This window comes from Saccopteryx bilineata, chromosome 3, assembly GCF_036850765.1.
Source record: "Saccopteryx bilineata isolate mSacBil1 chromosome 3, mSacBil1_pri_phased_curated, whole genome shotgun sequence".
In the NCBI taxonomy this organism is placed as follows: Eukaryota; Metazoa; Chordata; class Mammalia; order Chiroptera; family Emballonuridae; genus Saccopteryx; species Saccopteryx bilineata.
In genome coordinates, this window is record NC_089492.1 from 301,697,456 (window position 1) to 301,716,097 (window position 18,642).

The window sequence follows — 18,642 nt, forward strand, 5'->3', positions numbered from 1 at the left end:
TTTTCACATTGATTTGAGAGAGAGAAGCATCAACTAGTTGTTTCACTTAGTTTTTCCAGTTAGTTGTGTGCTCATAGATTGCTTCTTGTGTGTACCCTGACTTGGGGGGTGGAACCTGTGACCTCCAGTGTGCCGGGTCGACACTTGGCCCACTGAACCACCTAGTCAGGGCCATTTTTCTGGAGATAAATGGAGTCTTCAGGACCAGAGGAGCACCCAGCTGTTCTTAAAATGGAAGGTGCTTGTGCTCAGAGGAAACTGAATCCTATCTAGCCAAGAGATGTGCTCCTGATTACAAAACAAAGAGCAGCACAGTGACTCCTGCTGGCAAACTGAAGGAGACCAGAGTCATCTGGGGAAAGTCACTTGTGTTCATGGAAACAGTGGGTGGTTTGTGCCAAATTCCAAAGCAACCTTCCTGCTGGGGTCATTGGACACAGAATCCGTGTTATACCGCACCCCTCCCGGATTTAAATGTCTTCAAAAGTAAATTAATAAAGGTAGATGTGTTCTCTCTTAAAAAAAAAAAAAAAGGAATAGAAGAGCCCTGGCCGGATATCTTAGTTGGTTAGAGCATCGTCCCCAAGCACAGAGGTTGCCGGTTCTATCCCTGCTCACGACACATAGAAGAACACACTGATGTTCCTCTACTTCCCTCTTTTACTCTCTCAAACCAATACAATAAACATTAAAAAAAAAGAAAAAGAATGAAAGAAAACATGTGATTGTGACGTTACTGCTCAATTCACCCTGGTAGTGGGTGACACATAAATATTTAAATAAAGATAAGTTGTCCTCGACAAATCACAGCTCTAGCCTGAATCAGTGCCCCTAAGATGCAGGACAAAGCCATGGGACCAGGGGGGAGAGCCCTGCCTGAGGAACATGGGCACTGAGAAGGCAGCACTGAGCCGTAACCTTGCCCCCCACCCCACAGAAGGAGGGGGTGGACGCAGTTGCGAGAGAAAGGAGAAGACCGTGGAGGGTGTAATAGAAACCCACACGCTGGGGCCATGGAAGGGACATGTTTCCTTCCCTATTTCTCCGTGTTTCCCTTTTGTTCTCATTGTCAGAGACACTGAACCTGAACTGCTGAGGGAGACTGTGGACCTGTTCCTGCTGATCTGAGCTCCGCAGTCACAGGGACCCACGTCTTCCTGAAGGACCTCGTGACCACCGTCCATGGTGAGGACCCCACAGGGAGGAGCTGATGGACAAGCTGAGGATGACGGTGGCCCCATGGGGGAGGCTCTGACAGGGAAGGCTGTGCCCTGGGTCACCTCACCTGGAAGGGGCATCTCAGGAGGCTGTGGATCTATTTCCTGCATCTTCATGGAAATGAGAGCCAGGCCCTGGGAAGGAATGTTTTCCTTTCTGGGGGGTGCTGACGTGACAGCCCTGTGACAGGAGGGACAGCCTCCCAGTGACTGTAATTTGTGTGTCTTTCTGTCCTAGTGGCACCCTGGTTTCCTCCATCTGCACAGCGGGGTCCAGAGAGAGGAGACTCCATGACCCCCACACTCACAGCCCTGCTCTGCCTGGGTGAGAATGGGGAGGGGAAGGGGAAGCCCTGGTCTGGGATGAACCCCACCCCACAGCCAGGCCCTGGTCTGTCAGGACCCAGGACTCTGGAGGCTCACGTTGGTGGAGGGGGTTCTGCTCAGGCTCAGGAGCAAATCTCTCACAGGAACTCTCTTCCAGGACTGAGTTTGAGCCTGAGGTCCCGAGTGCAGGCAGGTGAGTCTGTTCACAGGAGTCCCCGGTCCCATTTGTCATAGGGGACAGGGGCCACCCCACGGGCAGCTGGGGATGGAGAACAGCAGACCTGTCTGACAGATGAGAGACCTCTGGGAGGGCCCTGGGACTGACAGCTGGGAGCGGGGGGGTGGGAGGGAAATGTCTTATGACCTCTGACTCCTTCCAGGGACCCTCCCCAAGCCCACACTCTGGGCAGAGCCTGGCTCTGTGATCCCCTGGGGGGACCCTGTGACCCTCTGGTGTCAGGGGACCCTGGGGGCTGAGGAGTACCATCTGCATAAAGAGGGAAGCACACAACCAACCGTGGGACACACAGAAGCCACTGAAGTCCGAGAACAAGGCCAAGTTCCCCATCAAGTACATGACAGAGCGTGATGCAGGGAGATATTACTGTAGATTCCTCAACTCCACTGATGGGTCAGAGCTCAGTGACCCCCTGGAGCTGGTGGTACAAGGTAAGGAAACACTCAGGGGTCCCAGCCTCAGGCTCTGCCCTCAGGAAGGGGGTCTGCTCTCAGGGGGTCTCCCCTCTCACAGCTCAGCTCTGGGGGACATGAGGGAGGAGTGAGCCCCATCTAACATGCTGCCTCCTCCTCTCCTAGAATCCTACAGAAAACCCAGCCTCTCAGCCCTGCCCAGCCCTGTCGTGACCTCAGGAGGGAACGTGCCCTCCAGTGTGGCTCAGGGCAGGGATTTGACAGGTTCATTCTGACTAAGGAAGGAGGACACAGGCTCTCCTGGACTCTGGACTCATAGCCACACTTCAGTGGGACATACCGGGCCCTGTTCCCTGTGGGCCCCGTGACCCCCAGTCAGAGGTGGACATTCAGATGCTATGGCTATTACAGGGACAGACCCTACGTGTGGTCATTGCCCAATGACCCCCTGGAGCTCCTGATCTCAGGTGACTAAGTCTCATCAGTGTCCTATTTTTGGACTGAGGCACGAAACACATTTCTCACATCTTTGCTGTGAGGGGAGCCCCGTGTGAGAAGGTGGGGTGAGGGGAACAGAGACACAGAGAGAGAGACAGTGAGACCTGGGCCAGGACAGGAGAAGGCATTGTATGGGAGGAGCAGCCCCTGTAACTCAAATCTTGTCTCTCCAGGTGTGTCTCAGAAGCCCTCCCTCCTGACCCAGCAGGGCCCCATCGTGGTCTCTGGACAGAGCCTGACCCTCCAGTGTCACTCTGATGTCGGCTATGACAAATTTGTTCTCATCAAGGAGGGGGGACATGACCTCCCCCAGAGCCTTGTCCTGCAGCCCCAGGCTGGGCTCTCTCAGGCCAACTTCTCCCTGGACACTGTGAGCAGCTCCCACGGGGGCCGGTACAGACGTTGCGGTGGACACAACCTCTCCTCTGAGTGGTCGGTGCCCAGTGACCCTGTGGACATCCTGGTGGCAGGTGAGGGGCCTGTGGGTTCAGTCAGGGACCCAGACTCTGCACAGGCCCTGCTGGGGGATCTCAGGTGGTGATGGGCAGAGTGAACGTGCAGGATCCCAGGGAGGGGGACAGAGAGACATGGGATGGGAGGGGAGGAAAAACTCAGAGAAACAGACAGACAGAGAGGAGGGTCCTCAGAGGAGACTCTCAGGTCAGAAGAAGGTGGTGGGAATTTCCTCACCCACCTCCCTCTCTCTAGGACGGCTCCCTGACAGACCGTGCCTCTCAGTGCAGACAGGCTCCATGGTGGCCTCAGGAGAGAAGGTGACCCTGATGTGTCAGTCACAGAGCCCAACAGACACTTTCCTTCTGTCCAAGGAGGGGACAGCCGATCCCCCCCTGCGTCTTAGATCAGAGCTCCGAGCTCAGCAGTACCAGGCAGAGTTCTCCATGCGTCCTGTGACCTCAGCCCATGGGGGGACCTACAGGTGCTACAGCTCACAGAACAGCAACCCCTACCTGCTGCCACAGCCCAGTGAGCCTCTGGAGCTCCTGGTCTCAGGTGACCTTGTCCTTCCTATACTTGGTCACCTCAGGGCCATGCCCCTAGGAAAGTCGGGGACAGTAATAAATGAGGGGGTGCAGAAGGTTTCAGAGAGGAAGGTCCAGCCCACGTGAGGTTGGAAACACACAGGACCTCCTACCCTGAGCCCCCATTTCTGATCTCAGCAGAAATAACGAGGGGCAGGTGGAGGGAGGCATGTGGGAAATGAGCAGGGACGTGATCAGACTGAGCAGAGAAGACAGACCCCCACCCCTCACCTCCTGATGTCCTCATCTCAGAAACTGGGCCTCTGGGGTCCTGGCCCCCATGAGATACTCTCCTGTAGAGGGAAGCATCCCCACCTGTGGGCACCGCTCTGCATGGCCTCTGTGCTCCCCTGGGGGCCTCCAGGCACTCAGTGCTCCCTGGGAATAAGGAGGGGGTGTGCACAGCTCACGAGGAACCGGGGCCTCGCCCAGACGGTGTGCATTCATGTCAGTGGGCTGTGCACACGGGTTTGTTATTGCTCTTGTCTGAGAATTTCTAGACAACTCTTCAATATCTAAATTGACAATTTAATTTTCATTATATGGAGTTACAATTCAAATATAAATAACTCTATTTCTATTTTCATTGGGAGTATATTAAATTCATACATTTATTATTGTAACATCTTGTTGATAGTGTCTTCTTATCACACACATTTTAAATGGAGGTTTAAAACTTTTTTTTTTAATTTGTTTTACTGAGAGGGGGAGAGGCAGAGATAGACTCCAGCATGCACCCCAACCAGGATCTACCTGGAAAGCCCACTACAGGGTGATGCTCTGTCCATCTGGGGCCCTGGCCATGGCAAATACAATGGGAACCTTTTCTTAGCACCTGAGGCAGAGGCCATGAAGCCATCCTCAGCAACCAGGGCCAACTTGCTCTAATTGAACCATGGTTGAAGGAAGGGAGGAGAAGAAAGAATTAGAGAGAGAAAGAGAGAGAAGTGAGAGGGGGAGGGGTGAGAAGCAAATCGGTGCTTCTCCTGTGTGCCTTGACTGGGGATCGAACCTGAGATATCCACACACTGGGCCAACACTCTACTGGCCAACGAGCTAACAGGCCAGGGCCAGGTTTAAACTTTCTTGAAGTTAATAAATGTCAGAAACATTTTGATAGGTATTGTTATAATTCAGTAAATTTATAATCTTTAAGAATTGTACACCTGAAATCAGTATGGCTTTTTTTTTTTAACAAATGTCACCCCAAGAAATTCAATTTAAAATTTTTGAAAAAAGAATTACACATCGAATTTGTAATTTAGAAACAAAATATTTGATTCCCTTATATTTTCTTAATAATAGTAATTATACATGAGAAAGCTGTTGGTTTGGGCATATTTATTTCATGACTTGCTAGCTTCCTAAAATTCTATCTCTTTGATTGTTTTTTCTTTTTTTTTAATATATCTAGAAAATTAAATTTCACAGGATCACATTAATCAATGAGTATATAGGTTCCAGTAAATGATTCTATAGCATTTAAACTTTTGATTAAGTCAAATAATTTTCTGTCACCATATATTTATTCCTCTTTATTCACTTCCCCCTCTTCCTCCCCACAGCCCTCTTTCCCAGTAACCACTTCACTTTTATCTCTAGCCATGAGTCTCAGTTTTATATCCCACGTATATGTGAAATTGTACAGTCCTTAGCTTTTCCTGATTTACTTATTTCACTCAGTATAATGTTCTCAAGGTCTATGTTGTCGTAAATGGCAATATGTCGTCATTTATTATGGCTGAGTAGTATTCCATTGTATATGTACCACTTCTTCTTTATCCAATCCTCTATCTAGGGACACTTTGGTTGTTTACATATCTTGTCCACTGTGGATAATGCTGTAATGAACATGGGGAGGGGTACATGTGTCTTTGTGTACCAATCTTTTTGAGATTTTTGGGCTAGATACCCTGTAGAGCGATTGCTGAGTCATATGGTAGTTCTATTCTTAATTTTTTCAGGAACCTTAAACTTTCTTTTATAGTGGCTGTACCGGTTTACATTCCCACCAACAGTGCATGAGGGTTCCTTTTTCTCCACAGCCTCTCAAACACTTCTTACTAACTTTCTTGCTGATAATAGTCAATGTAACAGGTGTAAAGTGGTATCTCATTGTAGTTTTGATTTGAAATTCTCAAATAGCTAGTGAAGATGAGCATCTTTTCATATATCTGTTGGCCATTAGTATGTCCTCTTCAGAGAAAAGTCTGTTCAGGTCCTCTCGCCATTTTTTGATTGGATTGTTTGCTCATTTGTTGCTGAGCTTTGTGAGTTCTTTATATATTTTGGATATTAACCCCTTATAGAAACTGTTTGCAAATATCATCTCCCATTTAGTTAGCTGCCTGTTTGTTTTGTTGTTGGTTTCTTTTGCTGTGCAGAAGATTTCTAGTTTGATGTAGTCCCATTCATTTATACTGACCTTTACTTCCCTTGCCTTTGGGGTCAAATTCATAAAATGTGCTCCACATTCAAGGTCCATAAGTTTAGTACCTATCTTTTCTTCTGTGTAATTTATTGTTTCAGATCTTATATTTAGGTCTTTGATCCATTTTGAATTAATTTTAGTGCAATGGAACAATCTGTAGTCAAGCTTCATTCTTTTGCATTTGGCTTTCTAGTTTTCCCAGCACCATTTATTGAAGAGGCTTTCTTTTCTCTATTGTGTGTTTTTGCTCCTTTGTCAAATATTATTTGTCCATATATATGTGGTTTTATTTCTGGGCTCCCTATTCTGTTCCATTGATCTGTATGTCGGTTTTTCTGCCAATACCATGCTGTTTTGATTATTGTAGCTCTATAGAATAATTTGAAGTCAGTTGGTGTGATTCCTCCAGCTTCATTCTTTTTCCTCAGGATTGTTTTTGGCTATTCAGGGTATTTTATGGTTTCATACAAACCAGGTAATTATTTATTCTACTTCTTTAAAAATGACATTGGGATTTTGATGGGGATTCCATTAAATTTGTATATTGCTTTGGGTAATATGGCCATTTTAAATATGTTAAATCTTCCAATCCATGAACATGGAATATTTTTCCAATTCATTGTGTCTTTTTCAATTTTTTTCAATAATGTTCTGTGGTTTTCAGTATTTAGGACCTTTACATCCTTGGCTAGGTTAATTCCTGGGTATTTAATTTTTTTTTGCATTTGTATAAAGAATTCTGTTTTTGAGTTCATTTTCTGAAGTTTCATCATTGACATATAGAAAAGAAATAAAATTTTGTATATTGATTGTGTATTATGTGACTTTGCTGTATTGGTTTATTGTTTCTAATAAGGTTTCAGTGGAGTTTTGGAGGTTTTCTATATACAGGATCATGTCATCTGCACAAAGTGATGCCTTTACTTCTTCTTTCCTGATATGAATACCTTTTATTTCTTTCTCTTGCCTGATCACTCTGGCTAATACCATGTTCCAAAACTATGTTGAACAAGAGTGGAGAGAGTGGGAAGCCTTATCTTTTCCTGATTTTAGAAGAAAAGCCTTCAATTCTTCACCATTTAATATGATATTGGCTGATGATTTATCATATATGGCCTTTATTATATTGAGGTACTTTCCTTCTATTCTGATTTTATTGAGTGTTTTAAATATAAATGAGTGTTGTATCTTATCAAATTTCTTTTCTGCATCTATTGATAGGATCATAGGATTTTGGTCTTTGTTTTGTTGACGTGGTGTATTATGATGTTTAATTTGCATATGTTGAACTATCCTTGTGCTCCTGGAATGAATCCCACTTGATCACGATGTATTATTTTTTAAATGTGTTGTTGTATTCGATTTGCAAATATTTTGTTTAGGATTTTTGCATTTCTGTTCCTTAGAGATATTGGTCTGTAGTTTTCTTTTTGTGTGTTGTCCTTGGCAAGTTTTGGTATGAAGGCTATGTTGGCTTCATAATATGTGTTAGGGATATTGCTTTTTGTTCGATATTTTGGAAGACTTTGAGAAGGATTGGTACCATATCTTCTTTGAATGTTTGGTAGAATTCACTAGTGTAGCCATCTGGTCTTGGACTTCTGTTTTGGGGAAGGTCTTTGATAATAGTTTCTATTTCCTCCTGTTTATAGGTCTATTTAGGTTTTCCACTTTTTCATGATTCAGTCTAGGAAGATTGTATAGTTCTAGCAATTTGTCCATTTCCTTAGGTTGTTGAATTTGGTGGCATACAATCTTTCATAATATTCTCCTCTGATCCTTAGTATATCCGCGATCTCTGTGGTAATTTCTCCTCTTTTTTTATGGATTTTGTTTATATGAGTCTTTTCTCTCTTTTCCTTATTGATTCTAGCCAATGGTTTGTTAGTTTTATTGACCTTTTCAAACAACAATTAAAATTGTATTACTTTTTTTCTATAGTTTTTTTTGTTCTCTATTTCATTTAGTTTTGCTCTAATTTTTTAAAAATATTTTATTTATCCATTTTTATTGGAGAGAGAGAGAGAGAGAGAAGAAAGAGATAGAGAGAACAGGGGGAGGGGCAGGAAGCATCAACTCCCACATGTGCCTTGACCGGGCAAGCCCAGGGTTTTGAACCGGCGACCTCAGTGTTCCAGGTCAACGCTTTATCCACTGCGCCACCACAGGTCAGGCTCTAATTTTTATTATTTACTTTTTATACTGACTTTGGGTTGCCTTAGTTCTTATTTCTCTAGTTCTTTAAGATGTGATGTTAGGTTGTTTATTTGGGATCTCTATTGTTTCTTGATATATACCTATGATGATATAAACTTCCCTTTTATTACTCCTTTGCTGCATTCCAGAAATTTTGAGATGTTATGTTGTCATTCTTATTTGTCTCTATATATCTTTTGATCTCTGCTTTTATTTCTTCTTTGACCAAGTCATTTTTTAGAAGTATGTTGTTTAATTTTCATGTTTTTGTGGGTTTCTTTACTTCCTTTTTGCAGTTGAATTCTAATTTTAAAGTCTTATGGTCAGAAAATATGTTTGGTCTAATTTTAATCTTACTGAATATATAGATGTTAGTTCTGAGGCCCAACATGTGGTCTATCCTTGAGAATGTTTCATGAACCTTGGAAAAGAATGTATAATCTGATGTTCTGACATGAAATATTCTGTAAATGTTTCTTATGTTTCATTGGTGTAACGTGTCGTTTAAGGCTGATATTTCTTTATTGATTTTCTGTTTGAATAATCTACCTAAAGTTGTCAATGATGTGTTGAGATATTTAAGTATGATTACGTTTTTGTCAGTTTCTGTTTATAGATCAGTTAGTAGATGTCTTATGTAGCTTGGAACTCCCTGGTTTGTTGTATATACATTAAAAAGTGTTATGTCTTCTTGATATACTGTCTTTTTTATCATTATAAAATGTTTATCTTTGTCTCTGGTTACCTTTTGTTATCTTGAAGTCATCTTTGTCAGATATGAGTATGGCTACACCTGCTTTTCTTATGGTATTATTTACTTGGAGAATTGTTTTCCAACCTTTCACTTTGAGTCTACTTTTGTCCTCACAGCTTAGATGTGTCTCTTAAAGGCAGCATACAGTTGGTATTGCTTTTTGATTCAGTCTGTTACGCTGTGCCCTTTTTTTGGTGAGTTCAGTGCATTTACATTTAGGGTAATTATTGACCTTAGAGGATTTCTTATAGCCATTGTATGTTTTGTTTTCTGGTAGCTTTATGTCTCCTTTGGTTCTTCTCTTTTATGTTTCTGTCAGTTCTTTTTTAATAGTATTCCATACTTTCTTCCCTGTTTCTTCCTTTTTTTAAGGTATGTGTTTTAGTATTGTGGGGGGTATTTTGTGGTTGGTTACTATTAGGTTATTAAGAGAAAAATATTTGTATGTACAAGAGTCCTTTGTCTTATTAGTGCTCCTGCACTCTATCCTCCTTTGGTACTGTACATCTTTATCCTCTCTCCTTTTATATTACTGCTGTCACAGATTTCCTTGTTTTTATTGTGACATTGATGTAGCTTTTACTTGTAGTTTTGTATTGTGTTGTTCTTTGTATCTGGAAGAACAACCCCTTGAGTATTTCCTGCAATGGGGGATTTCTGGTGATAAATTCTCTCAGCTTCTGTATGTCTGTAAAAGTTTTTATTTTGCCTTCATACCTGAAGGATAACTTTGATGGGTATAGTGCTCTTGGCTGGTAACTCCTCTCTTTTTGTTAATTAAATGTTTGGGTCCACTCCTCTGGCATGTAGAGTTTCTGCTGAGAAGTCTGAGGAAAACCCAATAGACCTTCGTTTATATATTTCGTTCTTCTTTTTCCTGGGTGTTTTGAAGATTCTTTCTTTGTCATTGATTTTTGAAATGTTTATTACAGTATGCTTTGGGGAAAGTCTGTTTGGGTTGTTAACTCAGCATTCTGTTTGCTTCTTGAATTTGTGAATCTAACTTTTTACATAAATTTGGAAAATTGTTATCAATTATATTGAGAATAAGCTGTCCATTTCCTCTTTCCTCTCTCCTTCTGATATATCCATTATTCTTATTTCTTATATTGCTCTCTCTGTTGGAGTCAGGCAACTCTTGTAGAGCTCTATTGTTTTTAAAAGTTGTGAGTCTCTTTCTTCTTCTGTCTGTATCATCTCTGGTTACCTGTATTCAGTGTCACTGATTATCTTCTTTATCTGACCTGTTTTAATAGCTAAACTTGCTAGCTCATTTTTAAATTTATGTATTGAGTTTATCTCTGTTTTAAAGTTTCAATCTTCTTTGTGAAGTATTCATTTTGTTTATTAATTGTTTTTTGAGTTCAATTTATTGTCTCTCAGTGCTTTCTTGCATCTCATTGAGTATATTCAGAACTTTGATTTTGAATTTTCTATTGTTTAATTCTAAGGTTTCCACATGATTGAGATTGCTTTCTGGAGATTTTTCTTTTTCTTTCTGAAATACATCACTTTTTGTATAATCATACTATTTGTTTTCTTTTACCTTAATAACATTTGAGAATGATATTGTTAAGAAATCTAACAAAGGACAACTAAAATATAAAAACAAAAACAAATAAAATGAAAAATAGAAAAAATTTAAGAATAATGTAAAGTAAAAGGGAAAATCCACAAAAAAGAAAGAGGAAAAACCAAAAGAAAAAATCAAAAGTAAACAAAACACTTACAGAAAATAAGAATAAAAATATAAAAATTAAAGAAAATAAAGTTCCAAATATAAGACTTCAGTTTTATAGGTTTTTCTGGTTTTTTTTTAACCTACAGTAGGTGGCACTGTGTTACTAGTTTTAGCTCTGAAATTTCTTTTTTTTTTTTACATGTTTATTTTTTTCTTTTTTAAAATTATTGTAATGGGGTGACATTGATCAATCAGAGTACATAAATTTAGAAAACATCTCCAGATTATTTTGACATTCAATTACGTTGCATACGCATCACCCAAAGTCAAATTGTCTTCCTTCACCTTCTATCTGATTTTCTTTACGCCCCCTCACCCCCTCCCTCTGTTTCTTCCCCCCTTCCTCCCAGGTAACCACCACACTCTTGTCCATGTCCCTGAGTCTCATTTTTATGTCCCACCTATGCATGGAATCATATAGTTCTTAGTTTTTTCTGATTTACTTATTTCACTCAGTATAATGTTATCAAGATCCATCCATGTTGTTGTAAATGATCCGATGTCATCATTTCTTATGGCTGAGTAGTATTCCATAGTATATATGTACCAAATCTTCTTTATCCAATCATCTATTGAAGGACTTTTTGGTTGTTTCTATGTCTTGGCCACTGTGAACAATGCTGCAATTAACATGGGACTGCATGTGTGTTTACGTACCAATGTTTTTGAGTTTTGAGGGTATATACCCAGTAGAGAGATTGCTGGGTCATATGGTAGTTCTATTTTTAATTTTTTGAGAAACAACCATACTTTCTTCCATAATGGTTGTACTACTTTAATTTCCCACCAACAGTGGATTAGGGTTCTTTTTTCTCCACAGCCTCTGTAACACTTGTTATTACCTGTCTTGTTGATAATAGCCAATCTAACAGGTGTAAGGTGGTATCTCATTGTAGTTTTGATTTGCATTTCTCTAATAGCTAATGATGATGAGCATCTTTTCATATATCTGTTGGCCATTTGCATTTCTTTCTTGGGAGATGTATCTGTTCAAGTCCTCTTCCAATTTTTTATTGGATTGTTTTCTTGTCTGTTGTTGAGTTTTATGAGTTCTTAGTACAGTTTGAATATTAAGCCCTTATCTGTGCTGTTGTTTGAAAATATCACCTCCCATTTATTTGGCTGTTTGTTTTGTCCATTTCTCTTGCTGTGCAAAAGCTTCTTAGTCTGATGTGGTTCTGTTTATTTATCTTTGCCTTCACTTCCCTTGCCTTTGGAGTCAAATTCATAAAGTGCTCTTTATAACCAAGGTCCATGAGTTTAGTACCTATGTTTTCTTCTATGTCCTTTATTACTTCAGGTCTTATATTTAGGTCTTTGATCCATTTTTGAATTAATTTCAGTACAAGGGGACAAGCTGTAGTCAAGTTTCATTCTTTTGCATGTGGCTTTCCAGTTTTCCCAGCACCATTTGTTGAAGAAGCTTTCTTTTTCCATTGTGTGCTGTAGGCCCCTTTATCGAAAATTATTTGACCATATATATGTGGTTTTATTTCTGGACTTTCTATTCTGTTCCATTGGTCTGAGTGTCTATTTTTTTTGACAATACCATGCTGTTTTGATTATCATGGCTCTATAATATAATTTGAACTCAGGTATTGCAATGCCCCCAGCTTTGTTCTTTTTCCTTTAGATTGCTTTGGCTATTTGGCATTTTTTATACTTCCGTATAAACCTGATGATTTTTTGTTCCATTTCTTTAAAAAATGACATTGGAATTTTGATGGGAATTGCATTACATTTCTATATCACTTTGGGTAATATAGTCATTTTGATTACATTTACTCTTCCTATCCAAGAATAAGGAATATTTTTCCATTTCATTGTATCTTTTTTTTTTTTTTTTCATTTTTCTGAAGCTGGAAATGGGGAGAGACAGTCAGACAGACTCCCGCATGCGCCCGACCGGGATCCACCCGGCATGCCCACCAGGGGCGACGCTCTGCCCACCAGGGGGCGATGCTCTGCCCATCCTGGGTGTCGCCATGTTGCGACCAGAGCCACTCTAGCGCCTGAGGCAGAGGCCACAGAGCCATCCCCAGCGCCTGGGCCATCTTTGCTCCAATGGAGCCTTGGCTGCGGGAGGGGAAGAGAGAGACAGAGAGGAAAGCGCGGCGGAGGGGTGGAGAAGCAAATGGGCGCTTCTCCTGTGTGCCCTGGCCGGGAATCGAATCCTGGTCCTCCGCACGCTAGGCCGACGCTCTACCGCTGAGCCAATCGGCCAGGGCTCATTGTATCTTTTTTGATTTCCCTTATTAATGCTTTGTAGTTTTCATTATATAGGTCCTTTACATTCATTGTTATGTTTATTCTTAGGTATTTTTTTTTGTTGTTGTTGCAACCGTGAAGGGAATTATTTTTTTGAGTTTGTTTTCTGATGTTTTATTGTTGGCATACAGGAAGACCATGGACTTTTGTATATTAATTTTGTATCCTGTGACTTTACTGTATTGGTTTATTGTTTCTAGTAGTCTTTTTGTGGAGTCTTTGGGTTTTCAATGTATAGGATTATATCATCTTCAAAAAGTGAAATCTTTACTTCTTCTTTCCCAATATGAATGCCTTTTATTTCTTTCTCTTGTCTGATTGCTCTAGCTAGAACTTCAAGCACTACGTTGAATAAGAGTGGAGAAAGTGAACAACCTTGTCTTGCTCTTGATTTTAGCAGAAAAGTCCTCAGTTTTATGACTTTTAATATGATGTTAGCTGATGGTTTATCATAAATGGCCTTTATTATGTTGAGATATTTTCCTTCTATACCCATTTTGTTAAGTGTCTTAACCTAAAATAGTGTTGTATTTTATTGAATGCATCTATTTTTTTTTTTGTGTGTGTGTGTGTGTGTTTTTCTGAAGCTGGAAACGGGGAGAGACAGTCAGACAGACTCCCGCATGCGCCCGACCGGGATCCACCCAGCACGGGATCCACCCAGCACGGAATCCCGGCACGCCCACCAGAGGCGACACTCTGCCCACCAGGGGGTGATGCTCTGCCCCTCTGGGGGGTCGCTCTGCTGCGACCAGAGCCACTCTAGCGCCTGGGGCAGAGGCCAAGGGGCCATCCCCAGCGCCCGGGCCATCTTTGCTCCAATGGAGCCTTGGCTGCGGGAGGGGAAGAGAGAGACAGAGAGGAAGGAGGGGGGGGGGTGGAGAAGCAAATGGGCGCTTCTCCTATGTGCCCTGGCCGGGAATCGAACCTGGGTCCCCCGCATGCCAGGCCGACGCTCTACCGCTGAGCCAACTGGCCAGGGCCGAATGCATCTATTGATAGGATAGGATCATATGGTTTTTGTTCTTTGTTTTGTTGATATGGTATATTACATTAACCATTTTACATATATTGAACCATCCTTGTGATTCTGAGATGAATCACACTTGATCATGATGATTTTTTTTTTTTTTACAGAGACAGAGAGAAAATCAGAGAGAGGGATAGATAGGGACAGACAGAGAGGAACGAAAAGAGATGAGAAGAATTAATCGTCAGATTTTCATTGCGACACCATAGTTGTTCATTGATTGCTTTCTCATATGTGCCTTGACCGTGGGCTTTCACCTACCGAGTAACCCCTTGCTGGAGCCAGCGACCTTGGGTGCAAGCTGGTGAGCTTTGCTCAAACCAGATGAGCCCGTGCTCAAGCTAGCGACCTCAGGGTCTCGAACCTGGGTCCTCCACATCCCAGTCCAATACTCTATGTACTGCGCCACCACCTGGTCAGGCAAATTATTTTTTAATGTGTTGTATTCAATTTGTTAATATTTTGTTTTGTATTTTAGCATCTGTATTTATTAGAGATATTGGTCTGTAGTTTTCTTTTTAGTGTGTTGTCCTTGCCAGGTTTCAGTATGAGCATTATGTTGGCCTCATAAAATGTGTTTGGAAGTATTTCTTCTTCTTCAATTTTTTGGAAGACTTGAGTAGAATAGGAGATAGCAGTGCTGCCCCCTCAATGGAGGGCTTTTCCCTGGGAAGGCGGCCTCTGGGTCTCCAGCAGACTCCCTTTTCTCCAGGTGGACCGAATCCCCAGTGATTTCACCACCAGATGGTATGCGGGCTCCTCTTCCCATTTCTGTTGTTCTGGGTTGGGGAGCCCTGCATGGGGTTGAGACCCCTTGCTCCTGGGGGGAGAAAGTTTTCCAGCCAAGGTATGCCTCCAGCTTCTCAGCTGCCACACCTGGGTGCAGGGGCTAGTCTTTATACATTTCCACCCTCCTTCCAGTCTCTATGTGGTTTCCTCTGTAAATCCTTGGATATAATACCTCAGTTCAGCTAGCCTTCAGTTGGGTACTCAGGTTGATTGCTCTGTAAGTTAGCTGTAAGTCTGGTTTGGGGCCAGGAGCAGGTAAGTTTAACTTTCACCGACTCTGCAGACATCTTGTAATATCATGGAACTTCACTTTTTTTTTTCAAACTGTATACCTATCTTTCTCACTTCAAACTCCTGATGATGAAATGGTGGAGTAAAATGTTTTAAAGCTTCACCTCAGGAAAACAGCTTAATTCATACCCAAAATTATTTCAAGGCAAACCTATTGAGAAATCTATATTTTATACTGAAAGCACTATTTATTAATAATTTTATTTAGAAAATTAAATTTTATGGCAGCATTATTTACAGTGGTCAAGACAGGGAAACAACCAAACTGTCCCTCAAAAGCATATTGACCTTTTCATTTTTATCTGTTATTCTGTTTTATTAAGGTTTTATTAGGCGTGCTTTCTTGTTCTGACAAATACACATCTCCTAGAAATTACACTGTTCCTCTGATTTACAGCCACATGAGACACATTACAAAGGCTTCCTGGTTGCAACCATTTGGACATTAACCCAAGAGAATAATCGTTATCATACACGTACATTTCCTGAATTGTGTGAGTTGATCTTTAAAAATTTTCATAGATTTTTGTAATTGGGATACTTCAATAATACTTTTATAATTTCGCTTTTTTTATCAAGATGGGGTGACAGATTGACATAATTTCCTACTTTTTGTACTCATTAAATATTATAATTTGGTGGAATTTCTCTGTTACTTAAAGCTTGAATACTAGAACTGTGAATGTCCCTGTTTATGACATTTGATAAGGGGTGCATGGAGGTTGCCTTTTGGGCTAAAAATTACATCATTAGCCATCCATTTAGCTCTCTCTCCTTCTCTCCTTAGATACACAGCACACACAACACACACACATACACACACATCCACTACATATTGGTACAGCACACATATATGGAGATATAAATGATGATACATAATTCTAGTATTCATGAAAGAATATATATGCAACTATATAGTTTACATATTATTTTATAATATACTACATAAATTGTATATATATTATATGTTATATACCATATATACATATATGTGTGTGTGTGTGTGTGTGTATATATAAAAAAATATATATATGTATTGCGTTTTTGACATTCAGAGCTCCTGACACCAACCCCTACTCCAAGATCCCTGGCTCCCAACTATTAAAACTGTGGGATCTCTCAGCTATCAGTAATAAGCTTTTGAGACTTTGAGTCTCAGACTGAACACAGAACACACAGTCCTTAAATATTTCCAATTTGAGATAGTTTTTTCACTAATCCTGAGCTCTTGGACACAACTAACTCTTATCACAGTGACTCATAGCAGGTTCTGAATTCAGACATCACAGGGACGGTGAGGCCAAGGGGTGGTGGGAGCCCAGGATAAACAATCAAACCCTGGAGATTTGGGTCTTCCCTGACCACGGTGACCTCTATATTCACATTTTCTAGCTACTGAACCTCAAGACTACACAGTGGAGAACCTTATTCGGATGGCCATGGCTGCATTGATCCTGCTGGTCCTGGGGATGCTGCTGTTTCAAGCTCAACAGATCCCAGATGAGGTCAGGAGGTGACCACAGAGGTGCAGACCCACGATGCAGTGTTCATAGAGGTGGAGCCCTGGAGCACATTTGATGACCCAGGAGAGAGAAAGTAGGGCCCACAGTTGGGGACACTGTCTGCTGAAAATGTCTAGGAGAGTGACTGTGATTGGGGTGCAGGGAATGTGTGCTGTGTTCCTGTGGAGTACGCCTCCTCCACCCACTGGGGGCCTCCCTCCCTGTCACCACTGACTCTCCCTGCCTGTCCTTTTGTTCTCACCCTTGTGACAGGAGGGTGTGCCCACATGGCTGGTTTGGATCCACATCTATACATCCCTTCACGCCTGACCATATTCACATAAACAAAACATGGCATCTTCAGAACACTGAAAAATTTTAAACAATAATGAAGAATGCCTTGCCACCTGCTACATTGCTGGATGAACGTCAAAATTATGCCGCTAAATGACAGAAGCCAGACACAAAAAATCACATTTTGTGAGATTCCTTTTACATGAAATGTCCAGGAGAAAGAAGCCCATAGACACAGAAATCAGGTTTGTCAGGGGCTGGGCTGGAAGAGAGACTGGAGACTGAGTGCTTTGTGTTCATTGGGGCATGACAAAATTTTCTTGCAAGTGGAAAGACGTTGTGGTTGAGATATTGTGTATTTACTATATTCCATTGAATGATGTACTTCGAAAAGCTGAATTTCATGTTATGCAAATTTTACGTCAATAAAAAGAAGTGCGCCCTGGACAGTTAGCTAAGTCTGTTAGAGCATCATCCTGAAATTTCAAGGTTGCAGGTTTGATCCCTGGTCAGGGCACACATGGGACAACCAATGAAGGAACGACTGAGTGTAAAACAAATGAATGCTTCTCTTCCCCCTCCCCTTGCTCTCCCTTCCACTCTCTGTTTCTCTAAAAACCAATCATTAACTAAAAAAGAATTTGGCCCTGGCTAGACCCTGGCCAGACAATTGGTTGGTTGAGCATTGTCCCAAAGCTCAGAGGTTGCCCATTTGATCTCTGGTTAGGGCACTTACAGGAACAGCTCAATGTTTCTCTCTCTTTCTCTCTCTCTTGCTGCCTCCTTCTACAAAAATACAAGTAAAACAGATATAGCTTTCTGTAGATCTGTTATACTTTAGAAGTTGCACTATATCCCTGTGGAGTTTATGAGGGCAAGACTCCCACGAGGTCAGAGATCAACCCAGAAATGAAATTTCCACCTTTAGTCCTGAGTTTGCTGAGTATAGGATCCAGGTTGAGAACCATCAATCCTGTATCCTCTAACATGGTGCTCATCAGCCATTCAACCAAGGATGTCCTATAGCTCCTGATTGACCTTGTAGGTTGGGGGATATGTACGCAGCTCCCCAGTCGCCCTTCCTACCATAAGTCTCTTATACCCAGCTCTTAGTCAGGTCACGTCCATGACACCAGATTGAGACCCTTTGTGTCTCTGCTGATCCTCCTAATAACCCTGAGAGGTGACATTTCATACTTTCCTACCATAAGGAAAAAAGGAAAAGTTACTGACTCAAAATAGACAGTCAATAAATGTATCCTCACATCTTAGATGAAAACCTGTCAATTGCCTTTAACTAGTTCTTTTGACCAAAGTGTGGGGCTAGAATTCACAGTATCTGATAAAGACTTGGTGCCTCATAGAAAGTGGGCAACGAGGACGCTGAAATGACTCAGAGGTTTTGAGGGAATGTGACAGAAAAAAAGGGTTCCTGCTTACAGAAACAAGGAAGCCAGAGGGAGGAAGTGTTGAGAAGAAACAAACCACACCCATGCCAGGCAGAGGCTGGTGGTTCCCTCTGGGAGTCAGTTGATAATGTTGTAAACATCTCCTCAAGACTCCTGCTCCTCTTGGGGCCATAGCTCTGTGATGGCCCCATTGGTTTCCCCAGT

At 41.7% G+C, this 18,642-nt stretch overlaps 1 protein-coding gene and 1 pseudogene across 1 annotated transcript in view; one reads left to right on the forward strand and one right to left on the reverse strand.

Annotated features, from left to right (window-relative positions):
* LOC136331981 (uncharacterized) overlaps positions 1–18,642 on the reverse strand; it is a 228,248-nt gene that overhangs the window by 142,863 nt on the left and 66,743 nt on the right. The window lies entirely within an intron of this gene.
* LOC136331967 (leukocyte immunoglobulin-like receptor subfamily A member 6) lies at positions 1,115–16,760 on the forward strand (annotated as a pseudogene).